The sequence below is a fragment of the Anabrus simplex genome, chromosome 2 (genome assembly GCF_040414725.1).
Source record: "Anabrus simplex isolate iqAnaSimp1 chromosome 2, ASM4041472v1, whole genome shotgun sequence".
In the NCBI taxonomy this organism is placed as follows: domain Eukaryota; kingdom Metazoa; phylum Arthropoda; class Insecta; order Orthoptera; family Tettigoniidae; genus Anabrus; species Anabrus simplex.
Genome location: NC_090266.1, coordinates 874,301,917 through 874,325,955, shown reverse-complemented (window position 1 = coordinate 874,325,955; position 24,039 = coordinate 874,301,917). Strand labels below are relative to the sequence as shown.

Sequence of the window (24,039 nt, the reverse complement as noted above, 5' to 3'; positions counted from 1 at the left end):
GTAGTTCAATTTCCCTAATGTAGCTATTTCCTAGACATTGCCTTCCCGTGAAAACCTGTTTATCCTTTGCCACCTGTTTTAACTTATTTTCTGCTTTCTCCATCCGGCATTCTACATCTCTGTCTCTCCTATCAATTTCTCTCTCCAAATTAACCTGCTTCTCTTTCAATGTCCTAATTTCAATCTTATTCTCTTCAGCTATCGCAAACCTTTCTTCACTTGCCCGGGTCTCATCTTCTATTCTAAGCTTTACCGTGTCAATCTCTTGTTGGACGTGGTCTTTGAATATCCGTATTTCCCCTCTTTGAGTCTCAACTCTCTTATCAATACTAGTGACCTGCCTCATTACTTCCTCCCTAGTAGAGTTGTTTTCCTTCCCCATTAATTCCAGGAATTCACTTTTCTGCTCCGCAAACTTTTCTTCTACCTCTTTCCCTTGCCGTACATATTCATTTTTCTGGTCCTCTAATCGCTTATTAAAATGTTCATTTTTTACCACCAGATCGCGTAACTGCCTACTGTGTTCGTCCATTCTCCGATTCGCTTCCTCCTTATTTTCCCTCATCTCCCTGCTTAATTCAGCTTTAGTTTGTTCTAACTGTTCTTTCAGTTCAGATTTAGTTTGTTCTAATTCACCTTTAAGCTCAGATTTTGTTTGTTCCAATTCATTTTTTATTTCAGTTTTACTGTCCTCTATCTTACTTAACATTAACTGCATCATTCCCATTAACTGATCAGTATTATTACTTTCATTGTTAGTGTTTACTTCCGCTTCGCCCCCCATCCTACTATCATCTGACTCCATACTGACTTCTTTCTGCTTGCCTTCACTCTCCATACTACTTACACTTCTATCTTCAATTTCCTCTACTAGACTACACAACTCTTCCTCTGAACTCAATACGTTATTGCCTTTTATCGTCCGTCCACTGCGCAACATCCTCTCCTCTTTCGTCTGATCAGCCATGACCCTTCCCACAATCAAACACTCTTAATGAAACGTGGATATCCAAATTTTGCCCATAATACGAATTCTGATATCGTTACTGTCATTAACTGCTCCGTACTTAATGATTTTCTCGCCCTACGTTGGAGCGGCATTTATGTGACTTCCCCTCTTTGAGAACAATCATCGAACGAGAAATGCAACCATTCAAGCTAAGGGCGCCAATCTTTAAGTTGAGGACTTAAAGATAAAAATTTATAATCAAGCTTGGACGGACTCTTATCACAGGGGTGGGGTGATAGTGCACTAATCATTAAGCAGGAGAATTAGAAATCAAAAGGCTAATTAAGGCAGATTGATTAAAGTGAACTAGAAAAATACTATTTATTATATTTAATATAAATGACGACGGTTTAACGAGAACTGAATTTAAAATAGAAAATGAATTTAACAAAAAATTGAATGACTCTACTTCGCGAAAACTTGCAATATCTTTAACTCGCTTGCTCACCATGTAGTCTTGTTCTGCTGGTCCTTGGAAAGCTTCCATCCTTGTAGCTGGAACATCACCGGTCGTCTTTGAGATCTCTTCATCTGCAGCTAAGTACCATTCCTACCTTGCAAATTGCACCTCCCACTAATTGGAAAATGGCTTCAAAACTAACACTCCCTATTATGCTCTATCCCATATATTGGAGATAAGCCCTAAGTCATAGTTAGAAGAACCACCTTGGGTTTTATGGAGAGGATACTCAATTAAGAATCCTTCCAACTTTACTGAAAATGTGCTCTGAAGTTTCATTTCTATCTAGTATAATACTACCTATTGACTTAGACTGGTTCAAACCGGTCTTGAGCTGTACGTACTTCCTGATGAGAGTGGCTATACACCCCTCATTCAGAATTTCCTAAGTATCGAGACGAAGAATCAAGTAGATTATGTAGAATAGAGAATAATGTAGAATACGAATGCAGAATAATGTAGAATAATGATGCCAAGAGCTCCAACACGCCCTTTTATAACCTTCTCTGGCTCTAATTACAGGTCGCTACACGTGGTCCAATCAGATGACACGTCTCTCCCCACTCCAGATATTAGAGTTGACGGGTCTTAACCATGATATCAACTGTTCTTCTATTAGTCCTTTCACTCAGTATCCATGGCAACATGACGCTCCTTTGAAAATATAGGCGGTGATCAGTTTGAATAATTCTGGTCGAAATACGGTAGCTATCGTTCGAACGCTTGAACACGTGCTCGCTTTTCCCAGAACTTGGTGTCTAAATTTGTCCTTCCTTCTTCCTCGGTGATGTGGCAAGATAGAGGAAATCTACTGCAAGTTAATTTTAAACGAATGTCGCAAGAATCTAAGTGAATATTAGGATATTCAGCCCTCGTTTACAAGTCGTAGTTACAAAGTAATGAAATGATAGTGAGCAAATGATTAAACATGAATTATAATACAATTACATACCAAAATAAATATCATGACGTTAAATTCCTGAATTAATTACACATAATAAAATTAACATAATTACACTGTAACGTCTGGAACGTTACAACTTATGATGATTTCAGTTGGGAAAACCACAAAGACAGCCTTTCTGAGGATGTAAAAAGGCAGGTGGAAAGCGAGTGCCATTACTATCAAACTGTCCAACTCGACTGACTGGCAGTAGGAAGTGGGCCTGCCATCATAATGAATACTCCCCAAGTCCATTGTGACTGATAGTAGACAAGACGACCTGCCATTATAATTCCCTAACCCAGTCTTCAAATGAGAAAGTACGTATTGTGACTTTCCCGTCGCTTTTCTGGGTAACTTTAAGAACTATGATATTTAATATAATCTTAGTTACATCGTATAGAGTACTTAATCTAGAATTCTGAATACAATGTAGGATTCCGTAGCGAAGCACGGGCACATCAGCCGGTCATATGTAAATTTGTTTCAGAATCTAATTACGCTGTACCGGGGACTCCGAAATTAAGCTTGAAACCCTTTCAGAAAACAATCGATAATATTTGGTAACAAAACACGCGAGTAGCGTTACGAGAATGTTGCAAATCTCGGGCTGGGGAGACTTCGAAGTAAGAAGACGAGCTGCTCGACTAAGCGGGATGTTCCGAGCTGTCAGTGGTGAGAAGGCGTAGAATGGCATTAGTAGATGAATAAATTTGAGTGGTGTTTTTAACAGTAGGGAAGATTACAATATGAAGATAAAATTAGAATCCAAGACGACAAATTGAGGCAAATATACGTTTATAAGACGAGGAGTTAGGGATTGTAATAATTTACCAAGGGAGATGTTCATTAAATTTCCTAATTCTCTGTAATTATTTATGACTTATGTCTACTTACTTATCGTGTCCTATTAGTGCCGGTAGTGTCCGAGGACGTGTTCGGCTTGCCTGGTGCAGGTCTTTCTACCTGACTCCCGTGGGCGGCCTGCGCTTCTGGATGTGAGATTATGATAATGAGGTAGGGAGAGGGTGAAACTCGGTATCGGCACGTAGCCTACTCCTCTCGAATAACACCAAGGAGTCTGTTCAAAGCTTTACGTCGTCATCCGACGGACGAATGACCATCAACAGCATCATATTCCCTCACTCTATTTGAACAATGCGAAGAAGTTCGGATTTGAATCCAGGCTTTTGGCACGCAATCTAGTGATTACAAATTGTATACCACCAACCTTCCTACCCTGCCGGCCTACATTCTGATGGTGAAATTTTTTTTCATCCAGGCAAGTGGTTCAGACGGTTGAGGTGCTGGTCTACCGATTCCAACTTGGCAGGCTCGATCCTGGCAGTCCGGTTGATGTTTGAAGGTACTCAAATACGTCAGCGTCGTGTCGGTGGATTCACTGCCACGTAAAATAACTCCTGCGGGACTAAATTCCGGCACCTCGGCGTCTCCTTACACCAGAAACATAGTTGCTGGGTCGTTAAGCTAGCAACATTATCATAATTATTTTTTCGTCCGACACTCGAACCGGCTAACCACGGCGTCGGACCTTGATTTCACAAAAGACTAAGTTAGTATCTGATAAGCAATCTGCCACTTGGTGACAGCCCTAAATGCAGATCAATTGTAAGTGATTAATGGGTCGCATGCAGCACGATGCTTAACTACTCGGTCGCCAGTAGCACGATAATGGCCGGGTCGCGTCTGGCACTGTCGCTTCAGGCACGTAACCAACCGCACGGCCAACTCGCCCGGTAGGGAAGGAAGGGGACGTGGCCTTAAATTAGGTACCATCCCGGCATTTGCCTGGAGGAGAAATGGGAAACCACGGAAAACCACTTCGAGGATGGCTGACGTGAGAATAGAACCCGCCTCGACTCAACTGACCTCCCGATGCTGAGTGGACTCCGTTCCAGCCCTCGTACCATTTTAAAAATGTCGTGGCAGAGCCGGGAATCGAACCCGGACCTCCGGGGGGGAGGAGGAAGGCAGCTAATCACGCTAACCACTACACCACCGAGGCGGGCGCGATGTAAAGCAACTTGTAAACAAAAGTAAAAATAAAAAAAATATCTTCGATTAAGTACTAAATATGGATTAAGACAAGTCATACGGCCGAATGCCTTTCTAGACGCGGACTGTAACTAAATGCATGAATCTATTATAGCGGGCTTCTGTGGTGATTGATAGTATAGTGTGTTGTATATAAATCAAGATGTGTATTTGGAAGAACACAAACATACACCCAGCACCTGAGCTGAGGAAATCAAATCAGATGGGGCTAAAATCCGTGACCCGGCTAGGCATTGAATCTGGGACCTGCTGCCCCGAAGGCCACTACTCCAAAGAGTCCGACATTTATTATTTTTTTAAATTTTTTTGCTAGGGGCTTTACGTCGCGCCGACACAGATAGGTCTTATGGCGACGATGGGATAGGAAAGGCCTAGGAGTTGGAAGGAAGCGGCCGTGGCCTTAATTAAGGTACAGCCCCAGCATTTGGCTTGTTTGAAAATGGGAAACCACGGAAAACCATTTTCAGGGCTGCCGATAGTGGGATTCGAACCTACTATCTCCCGGATGCAAGCTCACAGCCGCGCGCCTCTGCGCGCACAGCCAACTCGTCCGGTATTATTATTATTATTATTATTATTATTATTATTATTATTATTATTATTATTAATATTATTACTACCGGGCGAGTTGGCCGTACGGTTAGGGGCGCACAGCTGTGTGTTTGCATTCGGGAGATAGTAGGTTCGAACTCCGCTGTCTGCAGCCCTAAAGATGGTTTTCCGTTGTTTCCCATTTTCACACCAGGAAAATTCTGTGGCTGTTCTTCAATTAAGACCACGGCCGCTTCCTTACCACTCCTATCTCATCGTCGCCAGAGGACCTATCTGTGTCGGTGCGGCAAAAAGGATGTTTGTTTTCTTTTGTTAGGGGCTTTACGTCGCACCGACACAGATAGGTCTTACGGCGATGATGGGATAGGACAGACCTAGGAGTTGGAAGGAATCGGCCGTGGCCTTAATTAAGGTACAGCCCCAGCATTTGCCTGGTGTGAAAATGGGAAACCACGGAAAACCATCTTCAGGGCTGCCGATAGTGGGATTCGAACCTACTATCTCCCGAATGCAAGCTCACAGCCGCGCGCCTCTACGCGCACGGCCAACTTGCCCGGTAAAAAAAAAATTAAAAAAAAGATGTTGTAAGGAAAACTATTATTCTTAGGGACGCGCTGGTATATTGATTTAGCCACTCAACTCGCAACTTAAGTGTCGCAAGTTCGATTCCCGGTGGTTTTGAATAGGGTTTCCATTAGGACCCGTACTTGACGAGGGAAAGTACATCCCAAAGTACATCTGGCAAAGTCCGAAGGTGAGCCTGTGTGCTCCATAAAACCTATATAAACGTAGAATAGTGGTGTTGAAAAAATTATTATTATTATTATTATTATTATTACAATCATTATAATAACAATTATACTTCATTCGTATGAAGAGTGATAGTGATAGAAGCGACAAAGTAGGCCTATTACGTGTAATATGCTAACATCTATCCTCCCATGGCACTACTGCCCTTGAAGGGCCTTGGCCTACCAAGCGACCCCTGCTCAGCCCGAAGGCCTGCAGATTTTTTTTTGATAGGAGCTTTACGTCGCACCGACACAGATAGGTCTTATGACGACGATGGGATAGGAAAGGCCTAGGAGTTGGAAGGAAGCGGCCGTGGCCTTAATTATGATACAGCCCCAGCATTTGCCTGGTGTGAAAATGGGAAACCACGGAAAACCATTTTCAGGGCTGCCGATACTGGGATTCGAACCTACTATCTCCCGGATGCAAGCTCACAGCCGCGCGCCTCTACGCGCACGGCCAACTCGCCCGGTGGCCTGCAGATTACGAGGTGTCGTGTGGTCAGCACGACGAATCCTCTCGGCCTTTATTCTTGGCTTTCTAGACCGGGGCCACTATCTCACCGTCAAATAGCTCCTCAATTCTAATCACGTAGGCTGAGTGGACCTCGAACCAGCCCTCAGATCCAGGTAAAAAAAATCAATGACCTGTCCGCGAGTCGAACCCGGGGCCTCCGGGTAAGAGGCAGGCACGCTACCTCTACACCACGGGGCCGGCTATGCTATCATCTGCTTTCGAAAATTTTTGATGTCTTTAGAAGGTCCGAATAATCCAAATTCCCAATTTTGTAATAGGGGATTCCATTGACAATTTTATGGAATTAGTGGGAAATACCCAACGCTGCCGGGATAGCTGCCACAACTACCGTACGTGCACCTTTTAGCGATACATGGACACCCTAGTGCGAATCGTTGGACCTCGGGTATCTTCGAGATTCGCATAGGCATCCTTTGAAACACAAACTATGAATAGCTTATTCATTGCTGTGCGACATCTGGCGTGCACTTTACATACTAGTACTGTCGTTGTTTACACAGCAAAGCCAAACGATAGAATTCACGCTAGGAACGAGATTCGCATCGAGAAATGTTATATAATGTGTGTATGACACAGTTATTGGCTTAAGATAATAAAGGTTTAGAAAATTCATATCGATCGATGGTATTATTGATTCAATTCAGATTTCATTCCATTCAGTTGGCAGTACTACCGGAACCGGGTGAGATCCCTCCTTACTCCTCTCCCCGTACAAAGAAATATCGCTAAAATGTGCGCGGACTCTACAAAGGTTTCGTTTTCAATGTACGAGCGGCCGATATACCAATGTCCGACAGGCTTACGTCACGTACTCGTGACACAACGCAATTAAAATTATGTTCCCTGAAAAATAAGCCTTCTTTCATGTAATTCCAGCAGAAATTAAACATTTAAATGATACAGAACAGTATCGTCCGCTTCTTTTACAACTGCCATATTTTGTTTCATATTACTGTATATAGCTATTATTTGGTAACCGTAATTCTTTCCTATCTTTAGTTCCTGGTTGTAGCCACTTGACTTGAATTTCCACACTAAAATATCGCCCGTCTCCGTAGCGTAACGGTTAACACTATAAGTTGCCGTCCTCGGGGGTCTGGGTTCAATTTCCGGTACTGCCAGAAATTTAGGAATGACGGGGAGTCTGGTATGTCGTGTGGTTAAAATGGTACATGCAGGTCATCCAATGAGGGGGTGGGGGAGGGGGCTGGAAAGAGCTGCACCAACTCAGGACGAGGATACGAGTTAACTTTTTTTTTTTTTGCTAGCTGCTTTACGTCGCACCGACACAGATAGGTCTTATGGCGACGATGGGTCAGGGAATGGCTAGGAGTGGGAAGGAAGCGGCCGTGGCCTTAATTAAGGTACAGCCCCAGCATTTGACTGGTGTGAAAATGGGAAAACACGGAAAACCATTTTCAGGGCTGCCGACAGTGGGGTTCGAACCTATTATCTCCCGAATACTGGATATTGGCAGCACTTAAGCGACTGCAGCTATCGAGCTCGGTACGAGTTAACTAATATACCAGGGGTGAGGATTTATATGGAGGTGAATTGTATCTACAGAAAGACAGAAAGAAAGACACGTACAAGCACTACTAGCCGGGATGAGTATAATAGAGTGCTGGCTTTCTGAACCAAAGGTGGCGGCTTCCATCCTTGCTCACTCAGGTGGTATTTGAATGTGCTCCAATACAGCAGACTTCTGTCGGAAGATTTACTGGCACCTTAAAGAAATGCCGCGGTGTAAAATTCCGGCACCTCACCATCTCCTAAAGTAGGTATTACTATTATTATACAGAGTTACTAACCTGCCCCGTGGTGTAGGGGTAGCGTGCCTGCCTGCTACCCGGAGGACCCGGGTTCGATTACCGGCCAGGTCAGGGATTTTTACCTGGACCTGAGGGCTGGTTCGAGGTCCACTCAGCCTACGTGATTAGAATTGAGGAGCTATCTGACGGTGAGATAGCGGCCCCGGTCTAGGAAGCCAAGAATAACGGCCGAGAGGATTCTTCGTGCTGATCACACGACACCTCGTAATCTGCAGCGGTCGCTTGGAAGGGCAAGGCCCCTCAAGAGCTGTAGTGCCAGGGGGGTTGGGGTTTTTATTCACCCAATATGTTAAACGAAAATAACGTCTGAATCATTAAAGATATCGGTATTCTGTTTTCATATTCGTAAATGATATCCAGGGGCTTATAAAATTTTTCTATTTGCCTTACATCGCACCGACACAGATAGGTCTTATGACCACGATGGGACAAGAAAGCCCTAGGAATGGGAAGGAAGCGGCCCTGGCCTTAATTAAGGTACGGCTCCAGCATTTGTCTGGTGTGAAAATGGGAAACGGAAATCCATCTTCAGGGCTGCCGACAGCGGGGTTCGAACCCACTATCTCGCGGGTGCGAGCACACAGCGAGCTCAACACCAGGTAAATGCCGGATTGGTACCTTTGAGATAGGCCACGGCCGACGTCCTTTCCAAATCCTTCCCATTCCCATCTGTGAGGAAAGACACCAAAGTGAACGCAACCTGTTACACATGGATTTCAAAACAAAACCAAAAAACTTTCACCTCCCTCCCCCGTTGTGTTCTCTGGTGTCGTGCCAGATGCGACTCGTGCCGCATGCGACCGGCGTTGGCAAGCAAATTGTCATTCGATAAGCTGTGTCATCACTCACGATAAGGTAAGCTAAATCAGAACTAGAAAAAGTTTCAAAAATTGAAAAAAAATTGGGAACACTGTTTACGGGGTAGGGAATGAAATATTCTTTGTTCTGTTCAACTACTAAACCGCAAAATGTGCACAACATTAATGTACATGAATTAGTCATCGGGAAATACAACCTACACAGCTCCTTACGTAGAACAACTCGAACGATTGCATGAAAGGCTCACAAATAATAATGAATTAGTACATTTCTTTACTAAAGTTTAAATAAAACATACAGTACTTCACACACGCAATATCTAAACCCAACTCGTTGTTGAAATATGTCAGTGTCATAAGGCGGGATTCCACTGAGGGAACATTTGGGTGACATGCAGCATGCGACAGGCAACAAATGTTGCTATTTGTAGCATGCGGCTTGTTATCAGTGCGGCTACTTAATTATGTTGCCGGGTGTAGCATGCGTCACTTGTCGCCAGCTACAAACGTTATTCCACGAAGGCAACAATTTCTCACCCGACTTTGACCGAGAAGGATGTCTTTGCAGACTATTGCGTCAGCAGCGTACATTGTTACTCAGCACGGTCGTAGGAGAAAACGGCCCCGGTGTTTGAGGCAAGAATTATTCGTTTGATCAAATCAAGTATAGCATGAATTATTTCTGAAGCTGTTGGCTGACGATAAAGCGTATTTCAAAAATTTTACACGGATGAGACGGGAAGATTTTGAATTTTTGTTAGAGAAGGTTGGACCAATGATTGCAAAGTCTCATACCAACTTTTCGTGAAGCGATACAGCCAAAAGTTAGATTGTTGCTTACCCTTCGATTTTTGACTACTGGTGACAGCTATCCTTCCCTGGTGTACTTGTTTCGAGTTTCTGAACCTAGCCTCACGCGAATCATTCCGGAGGTGTGCACGGCCTTGAAGGACTTCGTATAGATAAGTACATTTAAGATAATTATCTGTAAGAATCAAAATGTTCAATGATTGTAATATTTATTTTTCCAGTTTTAATTCCGTAATAAGAAGTGCCGTCAACTGGGTTAACTTTGTGCCAGAATGGAGAAAATTCGTGAAAAGTATAAGAAGTCATAACCAAAAAGGTTTACTTCATAGTCCACTAGCAACTTGCAGTGTGACATAATTATTCAACTTACAACCCTTCTTTGGTAAAATTATAAGCCGACATATCAGATCCTGGGGTATTCTACCGTGTCACAATGTTACCCCAGTTTACGATAACACACGGATCAAATGTATCTTGGAGAATCACAAAACTTAGAATTGTTTTTCTGTTTGAAACCTTTAAGTGGATACGTGTGGAATTCAGAAAATAATTGGTGACGTGAGGTCTGCGAGTCTCCAGACAAATAGAGTTCAATAAGGAACATTTGCAATTTCATACAAGTACTATCATTATTTTATCTGATTCAGCATTTAATAATCTTTCGCAATATAATATAAGTAGGATCTACTAATGCAAATATGATATTATATATGTTTTACTCACAGAGTGCAGACATCCTCTTAAATTTCACGTCTCCCGTTGTCGTCACTTAAATTGTACAAACACAACGCAAACACCACAAAGCACTATTCGCTGATTCCCTATAATCCAAATAACAAGAAATTAACTAGCGTAAACATAAATAATCATATAAATGAAAACGTGCAACACACTTTGGAACCTATCATTCCGGCACTAAATATTCCCGACTGAAGGTGTGAAATGTGTTGAGAAAGACAAGGCGACAAACAACAGCACACGTCACCAGTTAAAGAGTAAAATGAATGATAACAGAAGCGCAAAGCAAAATAAGCAGAATCTGGTCACCTAAAACATGTACATTTATAATAACCCACAATATTCTGGAGTAACTTAGTTATTGTGTTCAATATGTTCACTTATAACACCATTATTTAACTTTCAAGTTGTGCAGGAAGTAATTCCACGAAATCTGCTTGGCTGTCAGCAGTGTTGCCGTCGCACTGTGGTTGTGAAATCTCGTTATTATCGATGGATGGAAACGTGACAGAAGCATGCTCCTCATGTGAACGTACAGGCGCCAGAGGAGACTGAAGTGTAGAATTTGATGCACCGGTAGTTGAGGATGGCCCGTAAGTACTATTATTTTAGGGTAGGGTATCGCTAACATTTCTAGTGCAGCTTGGAGACTGAAAGTCGTAGTTGCCAATTGAGGATTCAAATGAAGTGTTGTTAATCCTGTGCTTTGCTAGGACTTGTGCTCTTGGGGATGCTTTTCTCAGCTCATTTGCCACAAATTCTCCATATAGTGCGAACTCATCTCACGTAAGGGAAGACTTCAAAATACTATAGGTTACTTCGACTCTTTCCTCTTGCAGATTACATTTCCTTTTCTTGCACTTTCCATGATTCTTGTCTCTAAGTCCAATTTCCTCAGCAGGACACTGATTATTCTCCATGTTTTCCAAAATCTGACTTGATGGATCATCCACTGAGATTTCTGCAGAGTCTGGAGTTGCAGCGCGGAGTAAATCTTCAGTTTCCAAAGTCTCCTCCTTTAATAAAGAGTAACAAATCATTGTAGCTTGTAGATAAAGAAGTAATATGAAAAAATTAAGTCGGCGTAACATTTAAATAATACTAATAAGAAAGTAACTGAGGTACGAGTGACGTTAGTAACACCATTCCTTAAGCAACAAGTCCCTGCTACGAATGGTGTGAAAATGTTGCACACAGGGTCGGTTGGTGCATACATTTCAGTGGGCTTGGCAAACTGATGTGTAATAGCAACGGTTGGCTCGGTGAGGAAAGCAACGGTAAACTACCTCACTCCTCATTTCCCTTGTAAACCTCTTCAGCGATACCTAGGCCATCTATGGCAGCTTAAGGCAGAGCTGTTGATGATCCAACCAGCTTTCAGGCTGAGTACTCAACATACTTTACTAATAACAAAATTATTGTCCTCAGGTTCCAAACAAACAAGAAGAGTGGGGAAGAGTATCACACGATTTTGAGACTTCATGGAATTATCTTCACTGCATTGGCGCGTGTGACGGAAAACATGTACTGGTGAAGTGTCCAAAACGAAGTGCTAGTCAATTTCTTAATGACAAGGGAGCTGTCAGCGTCGTGTTGATGGCAGTCGCTGACGCAACATATTGCTTCCTGTATGCTAATATTGGATATCAAGGAAGGATTTCGGACGGTGGAGTATTCCGGGAAGCTGGATTTTACAAGAATTTATTACAAAACAAATTTTCTCTCCCAACTCCAGAACCTCGTCCAGGAAGAGAAATATCATCGTTATGTTCTTGTAGCGGATGATGCATTTCCCTTACAAGAGCACATTATGAAACCATACTCTGGTTGTCACGACAAAGGCTCGCCGCATAGAATCTACAATTACCGACATTCACGTGCTAGCAGAATAGTAGAAAACTGTTTCGGATTGCTGGCCAGTGTTTTCCGAGTATTTAGAACGCCTTTGGAGATTAGGGTAGAAAATGCAGTGACTGTAACTACCACATGCATTTATCTACACAACTTTCTCAGAAAACGTCCTAGTTCAAGATCACTTTATTTACCTCCGAGGACATTTGATACCGACAGCCAAGATGGTAATATCATTCCTGGATCATGGCGCGAAGTGATCCAAGCTGATACAGGCATGGAGCCTCTGGGAAACAAACCACGTTGGAATTCTCAAGAAGCGAAAGCCATTAGGGATGAGTTTATGGAGTACTTTATGTCAGATGAAGGCCGCATACCATGGCAAGATCAGTATGCTTAGAGGTAAGGGAAGTTTTAGAAGCTTCTTGAACACTGGAATTTAATCATAATGAAAATGTTTATTAAAATGTATTAGTTTTAAGTAGAATATCCTAACCATATTCTGATTACTTTACCCCCTCGCCGTTCATATTTCTAATAAACCTATACCATGAAAATGAACTATGACACTAAAATTAGACACAGTGAGGAAGGAAAAGACTGTGATGAAACAGTGTTGGAAGACTTTGCAAAATTAGAGTAGCGGTGAATGGATTTCTAAATAACAAGTAGATTTTTGTTGTATGTTAACAGTTTACAAAGGAGATCCGTTCGTTGTTGTGATATTAAACGATGTATTTACGAGAAATCTACAGGGATAAAAATGTCATTCGATACTGATGCGTAGAATATATTATTATTGTTACTAGTATGATGTCAAATTATATTTCCATTGTTATCTCAAATTTTTTTTCTAGTGCATACTGTTGCCATTATTAACAACCAGAAAACCAGACAATAAATAAACCACAATCTTACTTATGAAAGTTCATAAGCAGTTTACTATATATTAAAGGAAAACGGTGGCTTAAAATCAACTAACCTCACGTTCCCAATGTCACCTGACGTTGAAGTAGTTTTTCTCGGAGCATTGATGTCAAGAAGAAAGGTTATCATATTATACCCGAACCATATTTTTCCTCTCAATGGAGAAGCACGACTAGTTTTCATTTTCTGAATTATTTTTTGGTCTCGGTGGAAAGCTGAACGCAAATATTTTATTTTATTTTTCAGTTCCTGGACACTACAATTATATTTATCTGAAAGCCATTTCAACGTGTCCATCTTAATACCATTATTTTTATGATCACTCAAAGTTACATTCCACAATTCCGGAGCACTGAGGTAATCTTCAATTAAATTCACAGTTTTTTCAATAGCCCACTCCAGCTTGCCGCACACAAAATGTGCACCGATCCACACACTGTCGGATCCCGGGCGGCACTGTTCGACAAGCACATTTTTAAGGCATGTGGCACCAGTGAGTGTTCGACAGGTTGTAACATGTCTCATGCTACACAGCCGCACGTTACATGTCGCGCCGTGTTTCCTCAACTGAAGGTCGACTGCAGCATGCGTCGCTGTCGCATGCTCCATGTCGCTCAAATGTTGCCTCAGTGAAATCCCGCCTTTAATGTATAATTTGGCATGCCGTATACCGAGATATTCCTTCCCCAAACAAAACATAGATGGGTCATAAATAAGCTTAACGCAAGATATATTTCAAGGAAAAATATCCTAAAAATTTGGGGGATTGACAATCAATTTATCAGATTATTTTCTACTGAATACTAGAATGACACATGTTCGGTTACGTTTTAACAAAGATTATTTGTTTCACAGTTAACTGATCTATAAGTACGGCTCCTGGGGATCATCAGGATCAGTCCCTGGATTTTGGGGAAACAGATATGACAGAGCAGCATCTTCCTCAGTTGCTCTTCAAGAACTTTCCTGTGAAGAACAAGTGCGAAGTGCACTGTCATTTCAACAAGTCCTATAAGCAGCTACTGCTCCTACTTTACGTAACACCTCTGTGGGAAACTCGTTGTTTTACAACACGAAATTTGGTGATGCGCTTACGCCTTTTCCTAAAATATGTCCATATAATGAGCTGCGTTTCCATGTCTGGGAGAAGGTACCAAGCAGGTTAGGTCAGTGCGTTGCGGCACGATTAGTTACAGCTACTTCGGTAGGCTGCTTGGTTCGAATACCCCGTCGGCCATCCTCGAAAATGGTTTCTCGCGGTTTCCCATTTTCATCTTCAGGAAAATGCCTTGATGGTACCTTCGTCAAGGCCAGTACCCTTCCTTCCAATTTCTATCCCGTGCAATTACACTCACAGGCAACACCCTCACACAGCATACATCCTCGGACACTCCTGGCACTAAAAGCCGGATGCTAAAAAATAAAACGTCAATCAATCAATCAATCAATCAATCAATCAATCAATGATTTGTTGTGTCTTCTAGTGACACGTGGTGTAGCAGGTATAGGCCCTACAGAGAATAGCTGACATTGGAAACGTCATAACCATGCAAGAACTGCAGAGGACCCCCAGCTGGAATACTCGCCAAATCGCGGCAGTGGTAGGAGTGGATCGTCCTACGAACATAACGGGAAGAGCAGCAACGTCAGTATCATCTGCTGCGTGTTCAGCACTATCGGAAAGAAATTATGCAGCACAGATGGCCTGTGAATAGGTCCACCTTCGACCCAAAGACTTCATGAATCATACTTTGTTAAAAAATGAGGTCTCGTTTACGAGGAATGGCAGCTTCAGTTTTGACAACACGCATGTGTAGTTGGAGAACAATCCCCATACTATGAGACGTTCCCACCACCACGTGCGGTTTTCTCATTAATGTTTGGACAGGGATTTTGGGGAGCACTATCAGAGGACCTGTGGTATTGCCTCATAGATTGGCTAGTGTATCGTTTCTGGAAGGCACTCTACCAGTTACGTGCCACATGCGACCGTGCCGGATGCGACCAGGGCATTATCGTGCCAATAGCGACCGAGTGGATAAGCATCGTGCCGCATGCTACCCATCAATCACGTACAATTGATCTGCATTAAGGGCTGTCACCAAGTGGCAGATTGCTTGGTATTTTCTAAAATAAAAGTCTGACACCGTTGTTAGGAGATTCGAGTGCCGTTGGTAGAAAGAAAAATATAATAATGTTGCTGGCTATACGCCCCAGTAACTACTTGTATGGTTTAAGGAGACGCCGAGGTGGTGGAATTTAGTCCCGCAGGAATTATTTTACGTGCCAGTAAATCCACCGACACCAAGCTGTCGTATTTGAGCACGTTCAAATACCACCGGACTAAGCCAGGATCGAACCTGCCAAGTTGGAGTCGGAAGACCAGTATCTCAACCGTCTGAGCCACTTAGCCTGGATGAAGAAAAATCACCATCAGAATGTTGGCCGGCAGGGTAGGAAAGTTAGTGGTAGACAGTTTCTAATCACTAGATTGCATGCCAAAAGCCTGGATTCAAATCCAAACCTTTTCGCAGTGTTGAAATGAAGTGAGGGGATATGATGCTGTTGATGGTGATTCGGCCGTCGGATGGTGACGTAAAGCATTTAGCAGACCCCTTGGTATTATTCGAGAGGAGTAGGCTACGAGCCGAAACCGGGTTTCATCTCTCCCTACTTCATTATCATAATCCCATACCCAGACGCGCAGGCTGCCCACAGGCTTCAGGTAGAAAGACCTGCACCAGGCAAGCCGGACACATCCTCGGACACTCCTGGTACTAATATGACACGATAAGTAAGTAGGCCTAAGTCGTAAATAATTTCAGAGAATTAGGATCTTTTTTTTTTTGCTAGTGGCATTACGTCGCACCGACACAGACAGGTCTTAAGGCGACGATGGGATAGGAAAGGGCTAGGAATGGGAAGGAAGCAGCCCTGGTCTTAATTAAAGTACAGCCCCAGCATTTGCCTCGTGTGAAAATGGGAAACCACGGAATACCATCTTCAGGGTTGCCGACAGTGGGATTCGAACCCACTATCTCCCGGATGCAAGCTCAGGGCCGCGGGCCTCTAACCACATGGCCAACTCGCCCGGTGGGAAAAGACGTAAGCGCATCAACATGTTTCGTGTTGTAAAACGAGTTTCCCCCAGAAGTGCTATGTAAAGTAGCTGCCTATAGAACTTACTGAAATGGCATTGCACTTCGTTTAGCTTACCTTATCTTGGGTGATGACACAACTTATCAAATGACAATCTGCTTGTCAACGCCGGTCGCATCCGGCACGGTTACAGATTATGCGGTCGCTAGTGGCACGGGTCGCATGCGGCACGGTCACATCTGGCACGCCACCACTCTACTGGAGGATGTTCCACTTCATACGTGACGTCATCTGTGGTTGCAACATAATGGAGCACCCCCGCACATTACCAACGCAGTGCGCCGCCACCTGGACGCCGCCTATCCGCAGCGATGGATTGGCCGACAAGAAGTCCCGATCAAAACCCCTTAGATTATTTCTTTGGGGGTTCATGAACTCTAACGTTTATCGCAGAGAAGTGGAAACTCAGCAAGAGTTACGGGAATGTGTTTTGCAAGCTGCTCAGGACATCAGTCAAAACAACGAGGTACTGAGGCGGGTTCAAGAGAATTTTCTCCGAAGTGGCGAGCATGCATTGCCGCCAATGGTGTTTTCGAACACTACTGTAAAAATGTAAACCATTTCCCACGGTCAATCTGATCAAGTGTGGTATTCTCCAAAAGGTACATAAACGCTTTGTCGTTGTTTTAATGTGTTTCTATTAAAGGAATAAATACGCTTAGAGTTTTACGTGACCTTCACTTTTGTGATCATAAGCCACAGAACCTCCATTTTTATGCGGAATCCGACCAATAGGACGTGGAATTTCATTTCGTAAATCACACACGTATTGGCCGGGAATCAAACCCGGACTGCCTTGGTGGAAAGCGAGCAGTGATGCCTCTGGGCTCGTTTCTATTACTCCCCACTTTATCCGGTTCTTGCTGCGGGTCAAGATTTGTAGCAGATTTGACAGACTTTTACGGCTGGATGCTTTCCTTGACGCCAACCATTAAAGGAGGAATGCTACGTGTTAATATGGTGGTGGTGGTGGTGATTATTGTTTTAAGAGGAAGTACAACAAAGTGACCATCCTTTATATAACACTAATCAGAGAGAAAAAAAATGAAAGGGGTCCGACACTTCGAAAAATGAAGATATGAGTGAAAGAAAGACAAGGGCCACGAAGGGCGTGAAAATGAAAGACTACCTAGCCCTAGAAAGTTGTAATACCGTCGGGGTCCGAAAAGAACAAGAGTTGACCAAGAGAAGTCGGATAGGTTAGATGAAAGTGAGGAGCCTGGTACAGGTAAGTGGAAGCAGTGCCAGGACTCAACTCAGTGCCCCGTGGTTGCTAACCCACGCTCCTAAGCTGAGAGCCCCTTACGACTGTCAGGGAATACCGTGGGTGTTATTGTGCTGCCCCCACCCACAGGGGGATATGGAATTAGATAACTTTCTTCTTTAGCAAGACATTTCTCTGGTTCATCGATTGTCTGATACTACTGGTACGTAACGCACTGGTTTATCATAGTATTCCAGGCATTTCATCCCTACTCTGAGGCGCTGATTGGAATAAGAAGTGTGCACACTTAACGGAATAATGGCAGAGGAGTGTTCACGGCTGTCTGCGACCTGGTCGGGAACTTTGGACTGTTAGATTGGCAGCGTAGCACTGTTCGTTAAAAATGAGAAAATTTGCCGTTTTCTACTTGATCGAGTATTTCATACGACAGCTTTGTTTGTAATCGCGACATTCCTACTGACTTCATTGTAATGAGTAGGGCTCGGAAATTTAAGAAAAGTCATATTTTTTCTTTGTCTCTATTTTCTTGCCTGACTGGATTGTAAGTGCAAATCAGGTGATTATGGTCACAACTAAGTGACCTTTATTTGTCATATAAATGCATATTTTGGCTGTTTTTTGTCATCATATTTGTGGCTACTTTAGTAGAAACGTCATATTTCGGTCATATTTCGACGCTTTAACGACAGCTTTAGCTGTGTAAAATCATCTTCAACTTACCGAATGCGAACTAGTGTTCACAAAACATTAATCTTGTCACACACTTTAATCCCACCCGTGGAGAAGAATGAAAAACGTATGTGAGTTTGCACCACAGGCCCTGCCGTCCTACCATAATGTATTGAAAGACATCTACTTAATTCATTTCGTGGTGCTAAATTTAAACTTTAACGCATTTGAATAATATTAATGAAATCTGTGCTTAAACGTTCCAAAATATTTCAATAAACTAGATTAATTTCTAGTTTTGTCGTATTTCAAGCAATCAATGCACGGTGCAAACATGTTCTGACTTTCAGAATGTTGTGAGATCCGATAAACTTAGGTATGTATTCACAAAAGTTTGATAAGTGAATCAAGGACAATAGACTGTGAATAATTGCTAAACATGTATATTCAGAAAATCAATATGAAAGTCAGAATAAAGAATTTAGTTAACAAATGCGTATCAAAGGATACGGTTTACAACTTATTTTAAAATGGCCATATTTCTATTAATCATTTTCGGATCATATTTTGTAAATTTTTTATCATATTTCGTCATTTTTGAGGTCATATTTCGTGACATTTGAGGTCATATTTGCTTGCTTACTTGGGCTATTTTTAGGTCTTAAACATCCGAGCACTAGTTTTTTTTTACAATTTGTTTTACGTCGCAGCGACACAGATAAGTCTTATGGTGACGAGTGGATGGGAAAGGCTTAGGATTGGGAAGGAAGCGGCCGTGGCCTTAATTAAGGTACAGCCCCAGCATTTGCCTGGTGTGAAAATGGGGTGCGAAAATGGGAAACCATGGAAAACCATCTTCAGGGCTGCCGACAGTGGGGTTCGAACCCACTATCTCCCGAATACTGGACGCACTTAAGAGACTACAGCTATCGAGCTCGGTCCGAGCAGCAGTAATGACCTACGATGATTTTAGTTGGGAAAACCACAAAGGCAGTCTTTTTGAGGATGTAGAAAAGCAGGTGGAGAGTGAGTGTCTGTTATTTTTTATCAAACTACCCAACTCGACTAATTGGCTGTAGGCAAGTGGGCCTGCCATCATAATGAAAACTCCCCTAGTTCATTGTGACTGATAGTAGGCAAGAGGACCTGCCATTATAATTCACTAACCCGTCTTCACATGAGAAAAGACATATGGTGACTTCCCCGTCGCTTTTCTGGGTAACTTAAGAGCAATGCAATTTAATATATTCTTACTCACAACGTGTATAGTACTTAACCTAGAATTCTGAATACAGTGAAAAATTCCGTAGCGAAGCATGGGTACATCAGCTAGTCATATATAAATTTGTTTCAGAATCTAATTACGCTGCACCGGGAAATCCGAAGTTAAGGTTGAAACAATTGAGTGGTGTTTTTAAAAGTAGGAAAGATCACAATATGAAGATAAAGTTAGAATTCAAGACGACAAATTGCGGCAAATATTCGTTTATAGGACGAGGAGTTAGGGATTGGAATAATTTACCAAGGGAATTGTTCAATAAATTACCTAATTCTCTGAAATTATTTACGACTTAGGCCTACTTATCGTGTCTAGTTAATACCGGGAGTGTCCGAGGACGTGTTCGGCTCGCCTGGTGCAGGTCTGGGCGGCCTGCGCGTCTGGATGTGGAATTATGATAATTATAGAGATGAAACCCGGTGTTGGCACGTAGCCTACTCCTGTCGAATAACACCAAGGGGTCTGTTCAAGCTTTATGTCTCCATCCGATGGAGGAACCACCATTAACAGCATCATATTCCCTCACTCCATTTGAACACTGCGAAGAGGTTTGGATTTGAATCCAGGCTTTTGGCACGCAATCTAGTGATTAGAAATTGTATTCCACCAACTTTCCTACCCTGCTGGCCAACATTCTGATGATGAATTTTTTTTTTCATTCAGGCTAAGTGGCTCAGACGATTGACGTGCTGGTCTTTCGACTCCAACTTGCCAGGTTCGATCCTGGGTCAGTCCGGTGGTATTTGAAGGTGCTCAAATACGTCAGCTTCATGTCGGTGGATTTACTGGCACGTAAAATAATTCCTGCGGGACTAAATTCCGGCACCTCGGCGTCTCCTTAAACCATAAAAGTAGTTACTGGGACGTAAAGCCAGCAACATTATTATTTTTTTCGACCTGCGGCACTCGAACCGGCTAACCACGGCGTCAGACCTTTACTTTAGAAAAGACTAAGTTAGCAACTGATAAGCAATCTGCCACTAAATCCAGATCAATTGTAAGTGATTGATGGGTCGCATGCAGCATCACTCGGCCGCAAGCGGCATGACTATGGCCTGGTCGCATCCGGCACGGTCGCTTCTGGCACGTAACCGTGTTCTCCAGTCATACAATAACGTTACACACCCAGGGTATGTTACGGTGCATCACATTATGTGTGCGATAGTTTACAGTACAAGCCTGGTATCCGTTCTGAGGCTGGAATCAATGCCAGGAAACAGGTTGCGTGCCAGTACGTCCTCGGCCGACCGCTGGTTGTCTGATGTGGCACGCAAAAGTCCAAATGCGGTTTTTATTTGTATCTCAAAAAGTAACTGCCCGATTTTGACAATACTTACATATTTGAAACCGTACGCAGTTAAACTTTTAGGCCAGCTGTATGTATTCGTGTCGTTCCATTTTAAAATATTCAGTTCATATCAATATCTCGGTTATTAATCACCACATGAGAATAAGTAGCGCATTATTTGATAAGCCCCTGGGTATCATTTACGAATATGAAAACAGAATACCGATATCTTTCATGGTTTAGACGTTATTTCCGTGCAACACATTAGGTGAAAAACCCTGTATAATACTAATGAATAGTCGTAGGCCTACCGAGCGAGTTGGCAACGGGTCTTCCTTCACGTATTAGTGAGTTTGAATTCGGGATATGGTGGGTTTGAAGCTCACGGTCGACAACCTTTAAAAGGGTTTTCCGTGGTATCCGATGTTCACACAATGCAAAGGCTGGGACTGTATCTTCACTAAAACGACACGTTCTTCCCAATCCTCGCCCTTTCCCATCCTTGCGACAGTAAAAATAGTATGCCGACGTTAAACCACTTGAATAGTGTAAAGCTAAGGCTTCTACACGTTATTTTTTACTCTCTCTCCCATCTTATACACAGTATATTCAACAGAAAACTGTTTTCATTTATATTTAGATAAAATAAGTCGTCCCAATAGTCTACTAATAGGCAGAGTATATCAAAATAATTGTTTTCGATGGTGTTTCCACTAACGCCCTGCCCAATCTTTCAGCATATCCAGAACGCCGCCGAATTTTTCAGTGATTAAGAATCCAAAACGTTGGAATTCAGCAAAATACATTCTATAAAAATGTTTGTACAACTTCCCGCTTGGCTGACCCAAGATCGATTCCAGTTTTGTCACGAATGTAAGCCTAGTTTAAGTATGGGGACAGCCTTATGTAATATACGTAGTCTTCCACTCCAACTCCAGGTGAATGCAGAGATGGTGCATAGATCACGGCCCCTTCCTTCCCAGCTAATTACAAGAAATTCTAGTACAGACCTTCTGCGCACAGATATTAAGAAAGACAACATGCATACACCATGTTTACGTTGTCCCACGCAAAAAACCCGCATACTGTAGACATGCTAAAATCAAAACGTGTACGTAATTCTTTGTTATGACTATTACAGCTATTTTCTATCTATCAAAAGAAACATACAAACAAAAACCAAACCAAAACCCATGGCGCAACAGCCCCGAAGGGCCATGGCCTACCAAGCAACCGCTGCTCAGCCCGAAGGCCTGCAGATTACAAGGTGTCGATCAAAAGAAACATAGTCTTAGTTATTTCATTTAGACAAATAAGAAGTGCTTATTAAACATATAAACCGAAGTATCCTACCGAGCGAGATGGTGGCGTGATTTGAGTCGGTTAGCTGTGAGCTTACATTCGGGAGATGGTGTGTTCAAATCCCACCACCGGCAGCCCTGATGATGGTTTTCCGCAGTTTCTCATGTTCATTCCAGGCACATTCCGGAGTTGTACCTTAATTACGGTCCCGACCCCCACCCTTTCGTCGCAGAAAATCTTTGATGGGTTACCGCGGCGAGGAATATTCTAGCAAAACACATTATGTCCGCCTCTGTGGTGTAGTGGTTAGCGTGATTAGCTGCCACCCCCGGAGGTCCGGGTTCGATTCCCGGCTCTGCCACGAAAATTTGAAAAGTGGTACGAGGGCTGGAACGGGGTCCACTCAGCCTCGGGAGGTCAACTGAGTAGAGGTGGGTTCGATTCCCACCTCAGCCATCCTCGAAGTGGTTTTCCGTGGTTTCCCACTTCTCCTCCAGGCGAATGCCGGGATGGTACCTAACTTAAGGCCACGGCCGCCTCCTTCCCTCTTCCTTGTCTATCCCTTCCAATCTTCCCATCCCTCCACAAGGCCCCTGTTCAGCATAGCAGGTGAGGCCGCCTGGGCGAGGTACTGGTCATTCTCCCCAGTTGTATCCCCCGACCAAGAGTCTGAAGCTCCAGGACACTGCCCTTGAGGCGGTAGAGGTGGGATCCCTCGCTGAGTCCGAGGGAAAAGCCGAACCTGGAGGGTAAACAGATGATGATGATGATGATGATGAACACATTATACCTAACGGGAAACAACATTTACACACTATAACGAGATAACTACGCCCTACAATCCCCAAATTTATTTTAAAGTTTTTGGTAGTCAATTTAATAAGACGGAACTGCCTAGACGACGGTTTAAATGATGATGATAATAACAATAATAATTTACTATAATATTATTGCTTTTTACGTCCCACTAACTACTTCTGGACGGTTTTCGGAGAAGCCGAGGTGCCAAAGTTTATTCCCGCAGGAGTTTTTTTTTCGTGCCAGTAAATCTATGGATACGAGGCTGGCGTATCTGAGCAGCTTCAAATACCACCGAACTGAGGCAGGATCGAACCTACTATGTCGGGGTCAGAAGATCAGCGCCTCAACCATCTGAGCCACTCAGCCCGGCTGAGACGAGGCTTCAAAGGCAGGTTTGGTTCACTCGAAGGACATGGTCCCCATTCCCTGTCGGGAAGACGAGAAATTTAGAATAGGAACAACCACTTCCGGGGAAGCATGTGATCCTGGAGTGTGCTAGACTGCAACCAAAATGAGAATTATGGAGGAGCTTCCCTAACTTACAAGTGCATGATGCGTATAAAGTGTAAGTGCATGTGATGTTTTGTAGCGTACTACCATTGTTATTTTTATTAGCAAAGGCAAAGCGAAATAATCTCCGTACAGTCCCTGAATGCTCTGGAATATCGGTAACCTCGGCACTCAGTGGGGTAGAGTTGTCAGCTCTACGCCCGGCCAACTTTACTCCCAAGAATTAACCTGGTACTCATTTTTAGTGTTAGCTGAGTGAACCTTAGGGCCATGTGCACCTTCGGAAGTGGAAATCTCTTTTCTTATATTTTCGACTTCCTGACGTGGAATCGAACCAAGTCCTTTCGAGTGAACTGAGCACGCCTTTACCGCCCCGGCCAGACAGCCCCTGTTATTAACATTACTCATACGAAATGAGCCTGATTAGCATCTTACCCTGCCGAGAAGCTTCGGATATTTAC

General features: G+C 43.2%; 1 protein-coding gene across 4 annotated transcripts in view; it reads right to left on the bottom strand.

Moving 5' to 3' along the window:
* The window catches only part of phtm (phantom), a 486,877-nt gene that overhangs the window by 462,119 nt on the left and 719 nt on the right, over positions 1–24,039 (bottom strand). Inside the window, exons 1-2 of one of the 4 annotated variants that reach the window (XM_067139509.2) lie at positions 10,877–10,990; positions 10,553–10,650 (exon numbers count right to left, since the gene is read on the bottom strand). The exons of 1 other annotated variant lie outside the window; for it this stretch is intronic. The gene's annotated coding sequence lies outside the window, so the exon portion shown is untranslated. Of the gene's footprint in view, positions 1–9,860; positions 9,945–10,552; positions 10,991–24,039 lie in introns of those variants that run through there. 2 more of the 4 variants (XM_067139508.2, XM_068225873.1) reach the window with 2 other exon arrangements.